Raw genomic sequence first — 18,124 nt, forward strand, 5'->3', positions numbered from 1 at the left:
TTCCCTTGTGCTGAATTAGTCCAGCACTGCATAGATACTTATGATTATGCTTCCATGGCGGCACTATTCTGCAACATGCCCTTGTTTTGGTCAGATAAAAGCTTATCTGATGGGCTATGAAACAGGAACAAGTCAGGGAGGAAACTTTTTCCTGAAGCAAATTTTCCATTGCACCTCAGCAGCTTTCCCTTCTTTGCTGACCCCTGAGAGATGAAACTAGGAGAGAAATAAATTCTATGTTCCACGCATCTCTCCTGTTCATCTAGCTGCTTCAGTACAGTTTCCACAGCTAGAGTATAAATGATTCGTGCTTTGAGGAAAATCCTACTTTAGTGACATCTTTCTTTTGGGGATGCCCATAAGCACATGGAAAGAATCAGGTCTGTGAAAACTTGGGAAGCAGGTTTTGGATCAGGGTTGGAGAAATTCCCTCCTGCAAGGAACAGATTACAGCTTGCTACTGCAAGGCTGTTGCCTTTGTAATGTTTGGAGAGCAGAGGAGCCATTAGTCTCATCTTCCCTTCTTTTACAGAAAAATAAGTGCTGAAGTAACAGGGATCATTCACACTTACGTGCGATGTGTTTCCACCTGCTCCACTGATGAGCAGTCTGGGATAGATGGTTAAAATTTGCTCATCTATCTAAAAGTTCCCTCACATCTGAGTTGGTTAGATAGGCACTAGATACGCTCCATACCATAGTCTTATCTGCTGTTACAAAAGATCCCAGGGAGAAACATGGGCACTGAGAGAAGCGCAATGTTTTTGATTTCCTTGCAAGGAGGAGGAGTTTATCAAAACTGCAAAGCCAGGTTGGCTGGCAAAGAAAATAACTTTCTGTGGTAGACTTCTTTTAATTCTTTGCATGCTTTCTCCCCTCCTGAGCATGAGGCAGGGAAAAAAAGGGGACATTTTTTGTTATGCTTATTTGCAGTCTAATTTCCCAGGCCAAAAGATAGTCTGAATGACCTAATTCTCATTATATTACAGGACCAAGGTGAAGTATGAATCATAGAGGATCCAATAATTCTGTTTCAATGGGACAGCTTCTCAGGCAGTATGCTTTGGTTGAGAATTTTCACGTAAGTAAAGGAAGCTGAGTTGCAAACAAAATGCTACTTTCTAAAATGTGGTTTTCACAGTGTATTTTGGGTCTGATAGATTGCTAGCTTTTTTATGTCTACTTAAGGCCTGCTGATCTCCATACACTGTGTTCTCTCAAAGCTCAGTTCTTTGCAGCTCTGAGAATAAAATAGAGCAGTTTCTCCCATTGACTGACTGGAATAACCTATGATGCATGAATAAGTCTAAATGAAATAATAATATCCTTAGCAGTGAAAACAGGATTGGTAATAACAATAATTGAGCAGATTTATTGCCATCTCCTTGGACTTGCCTGCTGAAACAGCCTGCTATTTTGCTTAAGCTTGTACCAGAGGAATTACTGGTTGGTAATCCATCATTAAACATCATTTAGAACGATGGATGAAAATGTCATCTTTTCCAACATAATCAATCTATATCTCATTAACATATTATTTACGATTTTTATAATGGCAACTGCAGGGGTTTCCAGGGGGAAATGGAGGCATCAGCTGTTGTTGAAATGAGATGAGATATACTGTATCTTATGAGCTGATAATTGCATATAAAAAATACTTGCCCATAGTATTGATGTCTTTTACCATTTTACACATGAATTGAGTGTCTTGGCTTTCCGTCTTGCTGTGTATGACAGCTCTTCCTTCTATTCATTTTGTTACTAATAATTTAGTGAGAAAAATATTAAGAAGTAAGTAAAAATAAGCATTTTGAAATGATTTCTGAGACATGATGTGGGGAAAGGCCCTTGAATGTAAAGTAATAAGAAAGACTTTACTGTTCTGTTGCTGTTTGCTGAAGACTTTGGGCAATTTTTCCTCCCCTCAGTCCTTATGCTGACAAACTGCTGCATTTCTTCAGTTACAGCACAGTTGCCTTTTAAGGATACTTTCTGCTGTGTGCTGCCTCAAAAGTGAATGAGAAGCAAACCTTGATTCATGGAATTAATGCAGCTCATGGTGCAGCAGTAGTCACGGTCACAATGTCAACTGTTGTCTCAGTTACACTACTTTTGAGAATAATTTTATACCTCAGCTCATAAACATCAATGAAGGAAAATGAGTGGTAAATGGCTGTCTAGAGTACAAAAGATCAACTCATATTTCAGATGAAAATGAAGACAAAATGTAGCTTTGATTTGCCTGTGGAACTGCACCACTGGCAGAAGGGAACTAGATCAATAGCTGGCTGGCCACAGGAAACACTTGCTGGCCACAGGAAACAGCAGCCAATGCGGAAGAAAAACTGTCATAGTGCAATCCTTATCAAGTTATCTTCATTACACCAGACCAATTATAAATGTATATGCTGGAGAGCGAGGGGCACTTTGAGTTCCTGGTCCTGTTTGTGCTCTGAGCACAGTGTGGTCACAAATTATTTATTTATAGCCAGGAAATACCTTCAGTGTTAATCTCTCAATCTTTTTATAGGTAACCCATAACTGGGAACTTTCTCTTAAGACTGCTTTACTCAGAATTTAGTCAGAAAGGGCTGTATCAAAACTTCTCCTTCTTCCTGCTGAAGAAGAATCTGCTAGCACTTTTTGTGGTTGTTGTTGAAGCTTGACTGAACGATTTACTGTGTATCCTTCAGAGGGTATTTCTACATTATTCAAAACATTTCTGAGCTTATTTGATCAAAAGCAACTGCTGGCTGTGAAGGAAAAACAAACATTCTCTACCAGCTGTTAGCTTTCCAGGTGGCAGGCAGCTTGTGTGTATGGCAAACAACGCATAAACCACAGTGATTTCATATTTTACCCCACCCTAGATCTGGAGAGAGAAATATTTTACTTCTTTCAGTTTTCTGTAATTTGTAGAGCTTCCCCTTTGTGAATGCGAGGTGAAGGTCTGTATACACAAGACAGTGATACTGGCTTGGTTGGTGCATGGTCCTGGGACGAGTAGGTTTTCAGAGCACAACACAGATTTTAAAAATGCTACTACTGACAAATCTAAAGTAGGAGGACAAAAATAACTTTTTCATGCAACAATACCATAAATTACTCTAGCTTAATCCTAAAAGTAACCACATTATTTTTACAGGTATACAGAACCCCATTCATGTAGTAGTGAGCTACTGCAAAACTGGGTTCGTAAAATGTGTCTGTTTAGAAATTATGGCAGTGTCGTCTTCAGATTAAACAAAGGTATATTTCATGGCAGTTGAAGGAGTCACACATTGGAAAGTGGCGGAGATGTCTAACTATGAACTCTTTACAGTTTTAAAATGGCAGAACAGAAATATTTTCATATTACTAAAATATGAACAATGTTTTAATACCATTTTAGCCCCAGAAGTTTTTAATTGTGTAAATCGTCCCATATGTTATTACTATTGCAGTACATTTCAACCCAGATGAAAGTTGAAGTTGCAGTTTTCCCATCAGAATGTGGAGATTTAGTTGAAGAATGTCTAGCCAGCTGAAGTTATCTGTGATAACACTACCGCAGAGAATTATGTAGTCTAATGTACAGCAAAATGACTGCTTTTTGTATGCACTTGCACTGATAAAGAGAGAGCATTTTGAGCAAAATTCTGGACTGGGAAAAAAGCTCATAGATATATTAAGACATTTGACTGTAGCTGAAGACTCCTACAAAATGAGCTTTTTTTTAGACAGTATTTCACTTTGTGTCCAAATCTCAGCAGTGAACTCCAGAACAGAAATGAGGACATATATTATCTCAAAATGATGGAAGTCAGAAAACAATGTTGGTTTCTCTGAACAAACCAGAAAATGTGCACGTATCTGGTTTAGTGCCTATCTTTAAAATGCACATATACATCACAAAAAGTCTGAAAGTGACATTTGGAGAATTTTTCTTATTAATCTTTCTCAGGGGAGGGAAAATAGAATAAAGTATTTTATATCATGTTCTCTCCCACACACAAAGGATATCCTTTAAGACTAATCCCTAAGGATTTGTTCAGTCAGCTTTATGGCAATAATGAGACAGATGCTGCCCTTGGCAGCCCATATAAGATGGTTGTAAAAATATTAGATGAGTCCATCATGCTTTGCTATCCCTTTTCAGTAAGGCTACCGCTGGGGCCTATTTGTTTTTTGTATCAGTTAAGCGATATAGCAGCAAAAGCAGACACACAGTCTGTCTTTCTGAGCAATGAGAATGTTTTTCCACAAATATTCAGATTCTTTTTCTTCAAGGAATGTTTTTCATTTCTCCAAGCTTATTTTTGACAATACTGTAAAGATTTCCAAGCAACCTGATGATTCAGTGAAGTTGTTCCTGGCTCTCTGGCGCTATTGTGCTTTGCCAACAAATGAGTCGTTTTCAAGAAATACTCGATTCAACATCAAAATATTATGGAATAATTTTAGTCTGATCTTTTGAGTTGAAATTTATTGTCTTAGTCTAAGTACAGGGCAAGTAAGAAAGCACCACTAGGGTGTAGCTTTTGAAAAGAAGAATCTGGGCAGCACCGACTACAGCAAGACAATCATTAAAACCAAATTTAATTCTGCTGCAAAGCGGGGAAAGGTTTTAAATGTAAAACATATGACAGTCAAAAACTACGTCTGAAATGAGAAAAAAGTGTTGAGAATCAGCAGGCACTGATAGTGTGTTTTAGTATGTTAATGTTTCTCACTTTAAGTGAATGAGAATTATCTGTTTAGGTAACTGGATTGTATTCTTGAGAAAAGATGGTGCTGAGAAGTTTTCATGTTCATTGTCATTAAACTATCAGCTCCAAACAGAGCCACCAGATAGGGTAGTTTTATAGTTCTGAAAACCTGAAAAGTCAGAACTTGAAAAAGTGCCATTGAAAACAAGCAAGGAGGAAGCAGGACAGAGGATCCAAGGAGCAGAGAGGCTGCAAAAACTGGAGTGAGGGTGGGGGATCCGCCAGATGCGAATAGATAAGGTATTATTGCTCTGTGGACTGTTATTCTGTGATAAATACTTCAGGGCATTGCTATTTTTCATAATTTGCTATGTGGCTTCTAATGAATGCTAGATTACTCTTTATCATTAGACCACAGAAATAAAGGCATGTCCTTCTTCTCTAGTAATGGCTGATGCTTTAATTAAGTCTTGAAAAAAGTGAATGGTAAAAGAACAGCTGGATGGTGAGCTCTGAGATTTCTAAACCACTTCCACAGACATATTTAGAGAACAGCTGAAACACAGATGATGTGCATTTAAAGGCACAGTTAATGTGGTACGGCTTTTATAAATGTTTACAGGTGGTTGGAGGATTTGGTAGCATTCCACCAAATATTTGTGCTGAAGTATTTTTTCTGAAGTAAGATAGACAAGTTATGTAGCATCCACTTTGTTACTTATATTCATTACATGCATTATCTCTATGAGCCCACCATGCTTCAGTATAGGTCAAGCATCTTTTATATCACTGATTTTACAAATTAACATTCCAAGTATCAAATAACAAAATATAAATATTTACTACCTTTTACACTCTACATAAATTAGTTTATGGCTTCTTTTGCTAGAAAGAAAGCATCCCTTTTTGCACTTATTTGCTATGTAGCTTGTTATATTGAATGAAAGCACCAATATGCACTGTTTTATGCTAGAAACTATCAATTGTATTGAATGACAGACTTCATCAATCAGTTATACAAGGGATCATACAAAGCTTATAGTGAATTCCCAAAGAGCCATAATACCTATAAATTGTTGTATTAATCAACTCACAATGTCAGTGGTTTTAATTTATTCTATTTGCCTGTACAAGGCTGCAGTAATGACGTGTTTTTAACATTTCTTTGAAAACTTCATAATGACCTCTGTTTTGTGTATAATGGTGATAACTATTAGCAATACTGTGCATCCACAATGTACCAAGCTAGTCTGATTTAAAGCTGAAGTCTCTGGAACTGAATTGTGAGAGTAAGGGGAGATTATGACACTAGAGTAAACTGAAGGATGATTTCTACAGAGTAAATTGTGCTGGGCAGACTTTTCACATCATTATCAGTGACAATTTGAGGAATATAATTTTTAACTGCATTGGGCTGACCCTGGCTGGATGCCAGGTGCACATGAGGTAGCTCTATCACTCCCATCTTCAGCAGGACAAGAGGGGAGAAAATAACATGGGAATAAAACCCCCTTGTGGGTCAAGATAAAGGCAGTTTAATAAAGCAAAAACCAAGTGTGGAAGCAAAGGAAACCAAGGTATTTATCCTCTACTTCCCATCATCAGGTGATATGCAGCCACTTCCCAGGAAGGAGGGCTTCGGTATGCATAGCAAAAGAGGAAATATCTCAGCCTGAAGCTGCTGGGGCTGTAAACACTAAAAAAGGCCTTTTACTTCACCTACAGTGCAACAGGAGTGCCTGCCTGCATCAGTTTTTATCTGACCTGCTCCAGCCAGAAAGTGAAACCTAAGGATTTTTATTACACTATTATCTAGAGATCAACAGTTTACCTGTTGCTACTGTCTTGACCTAAACTTAAGATCAATGATTAACCAGACAAAATTTGAGGGTGCGTAGAAGTAAGTTTAACTTTATCCTGTCATTTTCTGCCATCTGGTTGTGGTCACTGCTTGTTTTGTTTCTAAATGTAATTAAATATTGCTTGTGTAAGGTACAGCAACTTTACCAGTTTCCTAGCACAAGCTCTGGAAATTTGAGAATTGAACATGCACAAATTACATGACACCACCATGGCCTCATCTGGAGTTCCTCTTGGCTAGTCTATGTGTAAATGCACTGGAATATGGAGGGGGGGACTGGTATGACACTGGTCTAGAGGCAGGAGAATTAGAGCTTTCTGGTTAAAGTACTTTCTTATTCTCACCATAGCCTTTTATCCTTACACTTGCTCTACATCACCTATTTTGCTGAGCACACTGGAGTCATCAGCAGCCACATGAGCCAGGGCTCTCTTCAGAGCTGGACCAGAGTCTTTTCCAGTTGTTTTGAATGAGACTGAGCTTCTGGGCAAATTGTTCCACTGTGTGACCACTCTAATAATGGAGAAATTCTAGCTTAATCCAGGAATTTTCCTTTCTGTTTCTTTGTGTCTGTTGTTTGACCTATGACTGTGCAGTTGATTTTGGCAAGGGATGAGTTGCTGGTATAAAAATAACCTCAATAAAAGATAAAGAGTAACAGCTTCCAAAGGAAGAAATCTGGTGAAATTAAAGTGTAACAGACACTTCAAACTGGGTGATCTGACTTCATAAGTTACTAGCAGGGAATCATTATGCCTTATGTATTTTTTTATTGGTAAGGCATTGACTTTTCGTCAAGATTAGTGGATTATAAAATATTTGTGCTACACAGTATAAATGATGATCCTACCTACTAACAAGTCTATGGAAAGATATGCTAAAACTGAATTGCATTAAGAAGAAAAGTGCCAACAGAAAATAAGGCATAATTAATGGGAACACATAAATAAACCAGAGACAAAGGGAAAAGGGCATTCTCTCCAGTCATCTCTAAGGATTAATTTCTGATATGCTGTTTTTATAAGGACCATTTCACAGAAGATAAAATCCATGTAACTATGAATATGTATTGCAATTTATTGCCAGAAGATAATTACAGTGTTCACATACCTCTAATTAGTCATTATAATTTGAAGACTAGAACATAGAGCTTAAAATGTAATATACAGCAAAGGCTTATTAATGTCTGCCAGTAAGATATATATATATATACATATATTTTACTAATATTCAACTACTCCATCTTCTCTGCATGTTTGCAGTGCAACGGCCCAGGACACGCCGTACTGAAAGTCAGGAGATGGGCAATGCAACTACTACCGTTTACTGGGGTCAAAGCCTTGGAGATGCAGGAAATTATTTTTCACATGTCATTCACATAACTGACAAAGCGAGTGGAGTTACACAGTGAATGAGCACTCTTGTCTGTTCCATTTCCCACCATATGTAAGGTTTCCTTGGGTCTCAGAGCTTCCTCTGGGGTTGTTGCAGTTGCTTTTGTTTTCTCATGGCAGCAAGGCAGCTGCGTGGAGCCGGTCGGTGCCACACAGCCCCTCAAGGCAGTTAGCAAAGAAGAGACTGAAAAACCTGTTCACATCCCTAAAGGAGATCACTCTTGAGTTAATGACAACTTCACTTACACCCACAACGTTGAACTCAGAATTGTCTATTGTAGTTCAATATGCCCATTAATTATTACTTCTTTATCTTTTCAGTTTGTGAGAAGATAGCAAAGTTGTGTCCCGTATAAGACATCTGAAGTCCATCTAAGCAAAAAGCCTTTGTAGATTCTTATTCAGCATTGACTTATTCCTGTAGTTTGCAATACTCATAATATAAAATCATGTGAAAGCATACCATGTCCGAATAATTTCTATGTCTTTTGTCGTCTAGTGGCTAGGATAAGAAAAAGGCATGAAGCTGTGAGATGGCTCATGAGCTCTTTACATCTGAAGCATTATCGTACCCCAGAACAGCTACTTAAAACACCTGCATTGCCAAGTTGTGATTTGCACATGAATGTTTCTATAATTAGAAGGAGAAGCTATTAATTGGAAAAAAAAGTGCATAAATAGTAAGCAATAAGGACAATGCTTCTATTTAACTTTGCTAAGTACAAAAGATGTGACATGACAACAGCATTCATATTCTATTTGTGTACATGATCCAATCAAGGGTTGTTTGTCTCTTACAGGTTAACTTCCTTAGTCTATTCCACATAGATCAGGACTTTGGATTTGGGCATGGTAGAAGAATTTCCAAAAATGTGATATGCTGATGAAACTTAATGCTTTTGGTAAACTTTTGATGCATGACTGTAGTAACCTTACTTTATACATTGAAGTTTATGATCAGCTCATCATTTCCCAAGCATAAATTTCTCATCACATACGTAGCTAGCACATAGATGATTCCAGTCATAGGCCTTAATCATTCGAATGAGATTCATCATTGTTTCAATACACTGAGATAATTGATGACAAAGCTGGCATGATAAAACATGAATGTGCCTGGGAGGAGTGGTGAACACCATCTGCTTCTCCTCAGCCAGTTTGGTACTGCTGCATGGGTACCGTGGAGGCTTCGAGTCAGAAAAAAGAGGTCTAACTTTCAAATGAACCTTAGAAATCAGAAGCATGCCATTATTTAAGACAAGGCTTTATTTACTCATCAGAACATCATGCTTTCCACCTAAATATTGCATGAAATGTAAGTACCTTCTGAACCCCCACTGCATCAGTACTGTTTTATTATCTTTGACACTTGCAAGTCACTATCTGCTGAATCTGTCCTTTATTGAATGAATTCATATGCATGTGACCCACATGTGAATTATATCTAAGAACAGTTATTATCCCTCTAAAGTGAAGTTTGCATTCTAAATCAAGCAAACAACCCCCCTCATGCTTATCTAAAACAACACTTATCTGGAGCAGTCACACCACCACCCATATTCCAGTGTACGCTCTTTAGCTACAGGAATATGTGGGTCACCTCCCCATTTACGGAAGATTTAATTAATTTTTGACAGATGGATATCTCCCCATGCATCCTTTAATTTGAAGAATATCTCATTTGACTTCAGAGGCAATTCTCCCCTGAATAAAAGCATGAAGATCAGACCAGTAAATTCTAGGAAATATGAAACACAGCACTGAAGCGCCTGTGAGGTCCCAGCATAGCACAGAGCCTACCAATAGATAGTACTGCCTGTGTAGTAGACCAAATACAAAAATCAGGACAAAGAAGAGGGGAGTCAATTTTAATCAATTGTCAGATAATACTTATTCTTTTGGAGCAACGAATGTCTGTCAGCCAGTGTGTGTTATTTAACCCAACATGAAAGGTTTTTGTTGGTTTTGGCTTGTTCACTTGTTTTAGCAACAAAGATATACAAGGTAATTTTTTTTAAAGTTAGATTTAGAAGTCACACAAAATATTTGGACATTATTTTCTACTTCAGCTGAAAGCCTTTCCAGTTTGGTAAACATTTCAACAGTTTTCCATGTCCTCAAAATCTTTATTTCCCTTGGTAAATAAATTGGTAATCTACACATTTCTGTCCAATTTGAAGATTTACCATCACCCCAAGTAACAAATATGCAGGTAGTTTTATTCTTAGAACACTAATGAATTCAAATAATGAACATGATCAGAAACCAAAAGTCTTACTTGATATAAAAAACAACGTTGTGTTTCACGTAAGGATTTTATAGTCAGAATGCTCTGCTTCCTTGCAAAGATGATGTACTTCGGCTTTCTAAATATGCTGTCACATCACAATAGGATAAAAGCAGTGAAACAATTCCCAAACCCACATACATGATTTAGTGTGTGTTTCTCAGTGCTGCTGTGTTCCTTATTTTCAGGAAATGGCTGTAGAGAACCATTGCACTACAGACTTGGCATTTTGTTATATTGCTCCACGATTCTGCTGGACAGGAACAAATAGAAGCCAAGAAAGTTATCTGGCTGGTTTAGAAATGCTGCCTGAAATGATATAGTTGAAAGACTTTGGTGCTAGAAACAACTTAATTCTGATAACAAACTTTTTTCTGAGACATAAAGAGCAGGCAAGTGCAAACCAAGGTCTTGTTTTACCTGTTGGGGAGTGAAGAGTATTACGGAAACATGTAAGGACCTGGCAGCTATGGGAAAAGGCAAAGAAACTAGGAACCATGCTAAGATCATGGCTGCTGCTTGATTAATTATTCATAAAGCTCTGCTTTTGCAATACTTAATGTGACAGAAAATTCCTCTGTATCCCTTGAAGTTCTAATCTGTGTGTAACGAAAACTAAGTGCAGTGCTCTGACCTACGCTGAGGCTGTTCGCACAGATCTGCACTAGCAATCTTTTAGTGCTATGCGCGATTGCGGGTTTTAGGAGAATGTTCCCAGCCTGCTGAGAATGAGAAGAAATTTTGTGGCGGGAGGACACCTAGTGATCTGATATGTATTTGCACGCTTGGCTCTTTCCTCGCACAACTGAGCCAGTCGGCTAAGCAAGTCACAGCATATTCTGAAGAGCAGTGAAGAGGGGTGCAGGCATGCTTTGCTATAAAGTAGTAGTCTTGGGGTTTTGCTAAGACAACAGCTAAAACAACAAACAGCCACCCAACCACCTAATGTTCAAAACAAGCTTTTTGAAATTAAATGCTGACGGATTTCACTAGTAACAAAAACATGTGAAGCCATTAACAGCTCCATTCATACAGTTTTCAGAGATTCAAAATACCACATTTATATCTTAAAAAATAAAACAAAATTAGATGTCAAGCTATGAAAATAATTCAGGAAGACAGTCAATCACTGACTGCAAAAATATATATTAGAAAAGATGTCTGTTTAGGAAGGACCTATATAATTTCTTAGCCATAAAGAAAGTCCAAGAAAACATACATTTGCTTATGTACCACGTTGTTTCATAATGCAGGCTCTAAAACCAGATACACTAGTAAATCTGTAGATGCATCATGAGCATGCTTTTTTCCTACTGATCTAACAGTGGGAAATCTTCCACAATTGGTCCAGAAGGATTACCTCAGAAGGATATAATCAAAAAATGCACTTGCATTGTGGGGAAAGAGGGTTGATCAATGAGGTTGTTCCTTTTAATGAGATGCATAGCAAAGAATTGGGGTAGCTTCTGACCTACGCTTTTGTGTGTTTGTACATAAAAGAATATGTCCATAGTTCATATTATTATCCCCTGGCAGACTAGATTTCTCACAACTTCAACTTGGGAAAAACTCTGCTAATAACATATAGCTTTTCATGACTGTGTTTGCACTGAACTAGTAACTGGCTGGGTTGAAGTTCTGTGTGTGTGTTACTAGCAAACACAGTATAAGTGATTCTCAGTCACAGGGCTCATCCAGAGGAGGTAAAAAGTCTGCTCAAACCATATTAAGAAATCACATCTCTGATTCTGGACTGAAGCCCGTGCATTCATACTAGAACAGACACAAATCATGAATGGACTTTTAAAAGAATAGACTTTTAATAGAATATTGGTAAATCCGGTATGGTATTGAATTTCTAAGTCTGCTTTGACTTTGAGAGGGATCAGTCCTGCCCTGTATCATCTTAGACTTGTTATGCTGTATGATGCTTCCAGGGAGCATTCTCTCACTTTCCTCACTAATGCAAACATTCCTCAGAAGATCTGATTTTTCTGGGAAAGTAATAGCAAATGATAGATGACAGCTCCTTTTTGTCTCACTGTCTTCTGTGTTACTGAAGTAATCCTAACTTGTATAACCTCCTCTGTAAGGCCACTGCTCTCCTTGTTGAAAATGTGTTGTTGAGGGGTGGAAGGAGTAGTGGAGATCCTCTCCTGAAAGAGCTTTGAGGCTTTAAAGGTGCTGACCTAGATCCAGGGACAGAGAATTTGGGGACAGCATGTCCCAGCAAGACTGATCTGGTTAAGATGCACAGGAAAGGACAGAGCAGAGCACAAAACTGATGCTTTTATGACACCATAGTAATTAAATTTGTGACACCAGTATTAAATTTGTGAATTTGATTGCCTGCATTTACCATGGTAAAACAAATTAGTCTGAGAGCATATAAAAGTGTCAGACTTTGGAGGGTTTATTTGAATAAATATGAAATAGTTTTTTTCAGAACATGCTTTTTGTCTAATGTTTTTATTGTTTTTAATTTCTGTCTTCATATTCAGGAGCCTTATATTTCCATTAGTAGCAAAATTTTAACTGGAACAGAAAAAGTACTTTATTTCAGGTCATACACTGATAAAGGCTTAGAAAATATATGTTCAGTAGAAATAAAGTTAGAGAAAAAGGAAACCCTTCTTTCACTTCATGGCAAGAGCCCAGAGCAAGTCTCTGAAGCCATTCTTAAGGAAATAGATTGAATACTGTACTATTGCATCTCCTCAATTATTAATGCTGGTATACAAAGCATATGACCACAAGCAGCAAGAATACTGAGTAAGTTTTAAAGGAAAAATAATGCTGGGAACATTTCAGCCTTATTACCGTAACTTCTTCTTCAACTCCATTGATTGTTGAACTAAAAATTCAATTTCTCCTGCACATGCACAATTTCTTTCAGGGAGAGGGGAGGTTTCTTTGTCATGCAGAAAATTTTCATTCCCAAGTTTGCTAAACAAAATTGGCATTGGCGCTGCTGTGATTATTACAGTCAAGCTTCTGATTTTTAATATTTTCAACCTGACAGTTTTATTTCTTCTTAAATAAAGAAAAATCCTTCTCCAAGTAAAAATATATAGCTTATTTATATTTCCTGCTTCTGAAAATTACCAGGTGCCAAGCTGTGAACATAAGGAAATTGAAGACCCTTGAGGGTGACCTGAAGAACCACAATGGTGAGGAATTGATACAGTGGTTTAGGCAATTTTGTTGCAGCTGCTTGGCACTAGAAAAATGAGAAATGAGTTTTCTGTGCTAAATATAATGAATTCCCTTTCTATCCTGTCACAAACTGTCAAACTTCATTAATGGGAAAAAAAAAGATGTGGTGCATGCGCATGTAAAAGGTAATATTAATATGCATATTTAAAACAGAGAAATGCTGCATATTGCCACGGAAGGATTTTTATTTTCTGCATCAGATATTGCATAATTCTTCTCTATGGGACATTTCAAAATTTGCAGATAAAGTGGTGTAAAACAACTTCTGTATCTTCAGAAGAATTTGCTGCTGATTGAGAAAATGGCAGCATTCTCAAGTCCATAGATACAGCTCAGTGCCTTCATTTCAGAGTAACATCTAATCCACATTTACTTTAAATCTGTTGGTATGCAATAGAACAAGGCAACCACTTTTAGTTAGAACTAGGTTTAACCTTGCTGAATCAGAGCAGAAAACACTCATAATTTAATAGTTACACAACTTAGGCTTTTAATTGTCTTTGCAATTATATTAAATTCATTTTGGCTCAGCTTGACTTTGAGGACAGCAGTGGATATCATTTGTTGTTTTAGGCAATGTATGAATAAATGTACAGTCAGTAAAGGATGGTTAGATTTCTCCTGATGATCATTGTAAAATACTCATAATTACCATTTCATTTGGAGTTATGGCAATAATAAAACTGGAGGAATCCACCTCAGGCAAATTTTGATTTACCCCCAGCTTTTAGCCTAGGCTTTTGCTAATCAGACTAATCTGGGGATACAAGTGGACATTACTGGAATCACTCAGCACCCTACACATGTATTCCATAGAGCACAAAACATGGTCAGACAAGTGTACTGACCTGTTGACTGTTGACACATCATCAGCCCTTTAATCCCCTTACCCATCTAATTTCCCCGTACTTGTTTCTCCCCAAATCACCTAAATCCCTCCTTTCTCTCCTCTTTGGTTTCTCCCTAAATAGTCTCTTCCAAAGTGCTCTTCTACTGCACCCCACCACGTGCCTCACACCCCTGGGCAGGCAGCAGCCTCCCTCAGATCAGAAGGTGCTCCAGGTTTGCCTTACAATGGTGGATGCCATACCTGGACCCTGGGGATGAGGCTGAGTTCTTGATTTGGGTTCCTGTATGCTTGTGTCCCTGTGCTCCTGCAGTGGGCCTGGGAGCCACCAGGGCAAGGTATTTGGGCTCCTCCAGCTGCCATTGTCTCTCCATGCTCTTTTGTGGGTGGGCACAGGAGCTTTTACCACACTATAGAAAAGACAACGCCTTTGTATTTTGATTACTTTTAGAATGGCTTATGAATGTGATGTCCCATTAGTGTTTTTTTTTTTTTTGTAAGTATCAAAATAGATGTCAAAATTTCCCTCACTTAAAAAAATTTCCACATGAAAGTCACATCAAAGTTTATTTTGAATTTTTTTAAAGACCAAAAAAAGAACATTAGTTAAAGCATTCCACATTTCCTAAATGGACTATTTTGTTTATTTCAAAATACCTTGCTCAGAACAAATACCCTGGTTGGAAACTTAGCAGATATGCAAGCCTGAAATAAAGCCCTTTATATCCATTACCAGCCCCCCTTCATTTTTCTTGATGTTTTTTATTCTTTCAACCAAGTAAACCAAGAGTGGGAGCTGTTTATAGAACACTGCCTTCTCCCTTTCATGGGAGAAGACCTTGCAGCATTCCCTGAACGTAACCTCTAGTGACAATGAGAATCACTGTTGGGAAACATCCTATATGAGCAGCACAGGCTTCATCAGCTGGACCATCCCTGTTGAGTACAAATGCTTCGTAGGGTAGCAGACAACAAAAGGGTGGCACACCTGAGGATTTGCTCCTTTTGGGTACTCCTAGCTCCTCAGTAAATTTTAATCAATCAGCTTGCCAGTTCCAGTGTCATTTTCCTGTTATACAAAACTGAGTAAGAGGAAGACCACACACATTTCTCTACCACTGCAGTAAATGTGCATCTCAGCCTTTTTAGAACATAGTAGGCATTTTAGGAGCAGGCATATTTTTATGCATACTTGTGCTATGCACTGTACTCCTACTAACAGCTCAAAGGTCATACCTAAATGATCTTACAGACTGTATGTCTTCCACTAGGGAACAGAGGCACAGTGAGAAATAACTTCACTTTGCAAACACATGAGAAGGTGTTGGATCAGCCTGAAGCAATAAACCCCCCTCCTTCCTGTAAATAACAATGGTGCCAACATAGCAGTAGCTGTTCAAAATATTAATACTGGAATGTAGAGAACAGTTTTGCAGAGATAACAAATCAATAAATAATTTTCAGTTGTTTAAATTTTATTTCATGTCTCCTTGGGACACAACATAACTTGGGTAACACTTACTGATAGATAACAGATCGTCTCCAATGCTGCTGTTCACCGAAAGCAAAATCAGTGCTTGCTATAAAAACTGATGGAAACTTTTTTTCATGGTTCTCACATTAAACAGCCCCAATTCAACAGAGATGAAAATGAAGCAAGTATTATAAATGCAGTATTATGAATATTAAACACAATTTCTATTTGATCATGCCAAAAGGACAAGCATGGAACATGGATTTTGTTTTCTCTGGATTGTCATAGTAATATCATGATGGAACCGTGGGACATCACAGGAATGAGATTCATGTTATAGAAACTACATCATGTAACTAATAAACTACCTTGCTCAGAATTGCCAGGTTGTATCTCATTTTAGTTGGCATGATAAAATGTGGAAACATGCTGGGGTTTTTAACAAAATGGGATCTTAGCAACAGTTAAATGTTGCACAGATCTTTTCCCAGATGTTTTATTTTTTAATTGTTACTGGGGAGTGGTATATTTCACTTGTGAATTATAAACTCACATCCAGATTACTTGAAGGCTCTGCAGCATCTTGCTTTTGCTGTCTTATCTGAATGTGGAGGACTTCTTCAAGACTTATGTGGTTTCTGCTGAGCCAACAGGCTGATATAGCTGTGCCAACAGTATAAAATTGTCCTTTATGAGTGAGAGGTAATGAGTGAGCAGAAGTAAAGCAATTTCTCATAGGAGCAGCCAGCCCCGGGAGGAACAAGATTGATGGCTGGTATTAACAGCAAAGATAAACCCAAGGCAGGGTGCCAAGTATTCTACAACTCAAATGACACGCATTTGGTAGCCCTGTCCCAGAGGCCACTGGAGATCTCATATATCTTGCTGGGCTGTGGGTAGATGGCTGCAGTTTTTCTCCTGCCACACATCCCTAGAGGGCAGTGCTTTTGATCCGGTAACATTTTTTCTTTGTTTGCTTGTTTTATCCTGCAAAAAACAGCCCAGAAGTCAATTGTAATTTCAGGCTGGGAGGCATCCAACATGAAGTGGACAGAGACTGGGGAGAAATTGGTGAAATAAATAAAAACATCACAAGTTGAGTTATGACGCAGGCTAATATTTAAGAGGGTAGGGCAGAAGTGTTGTTTATATTCCTTCAGTATCAGGTGTATGTATTAAATAGCTTAATCTAATAGGTGGCTGTTTGAGAACTTCAGGTTGGGCAGGAGCTACAGTTTGTTTTGAAAGGGAGCAATGTATCACTCAGAGAATTAAGAATCCTGTTTATTTATTCATTTAGTTAACTTCTATTTTTAAAAATTATTTATTCATTATTAAGTGTTTATTTTTGGTGGTCCTAAAGTCTAACTCATCCTTGAGAAGCCTGGTGCTATGTGAGCTTTGCTCCCATGATGAAACATGAAACAGTCCTTTGTGGTCAGCCATGACAAAACCACTCATACATTGTACACTGAGTGTTGAACTCCTATGACAAATTTTTCTGTTCACAGTCAATCCAGAGTCTCAAGAAGCCCATGGAACATGCTATAAATTAGAAAAAGAAAATTAATAAATGAATCCCACTCTCTTATTGCTTAGAGTCCTTCCTGAAGAAGAAAAAGCCTGAAATATGCAATAATGCTACCACAAAATGCATCACACAGAAACACATCTACTGAGTTACAAGTGTGTATAATATATAACATCGTTCAGGAAACGTGTATCGTGAACCATAACAAGGCACTCCAATCAGTATGATATAAATGCAAATTTTACACTATTCCCATGCAATCACTCTGAGAAACTTCTCAGAAATAGAATGCAACAAGTGCTTACAAGTCTCTGCCCTACAACTGAAATTAAAGGAGCACAATTTCCCTGTGTTTATAAAATGATGTTAAACTAGTTTTTAGGAGTCAAATATGTAAATTGTGAAGAAATGGAATATGATATGGGCAAATGTGCCAGCCCTCAAGAATTTCTTTCTATTCTGCATCGTAAACCCTAAACCTTGTCTGCTCTTGCAAACGAGAGTATACTGTTTAATATTGATGTGCCTTTGTTTCATGTCCCAGAAGATGGCAGTAGTCCCACAGTGTTTCATGGGTATGTAGCAGCTGTTTCCTCTCTAGGCTGGCTGGAGTTTTTTTACAACTCTCTATTTTACCACTTAAGGAGGAAATATTCATTAGAATTACTTTGGTGCTAACAGACAGTTTGTACCTATTCAGAGTTGGTTGGTTGTTGTTTTTTTTTTTAATTCTAAATAAAATTAAAATGAAAATAAGAACCTTTGTGTTAAAAGGCCTTATTAAAGGCCATCTAAAATGTCGTGCAGTACTATGCATTTACTACTT

The 18,124-nt window shown here is 37.8% G+C and overlaps 1 long non-coding RNA gene across 1 annotated transcript; it reads left to right on the forward strand.

Annotated features, from left to right (window-relative positions):
• Window positions 1-2,293: 2,293 nt before the first annotated feature.
• LOC134168740 (uncharacterized) lies at window positions 2,294-8,687 on the forward strand. The gene is made up of 2 exons (XR_009966650.1): window positions 2,294-2,696; window positions 6,294-8,687. It is a non-coding gene; the product is annotated as an uncharacterized LOC134168740 (long non-coding RNA).
• Window positions 8,688-18,124: the final 9,437 nt, after the last annotated feature.

This window comes from Pezoporus occidentalis, unplaced genomic scaffold, assembly GCF_034315485.1.
Source record: "Pezoporus occidentalis ecotype Australia unplaced genomic scaffold, CSIRO_AGI_Poc_V1 ctg322, whole genome shotgun sequence".
Taxonomy (NCBI): domain Eukaryota; kingdom Metazoa; phylum Chordata; class Aves; order Psittaciformes; family Psittacidae; genus Pezoporus; species Pezoporus occidentalis.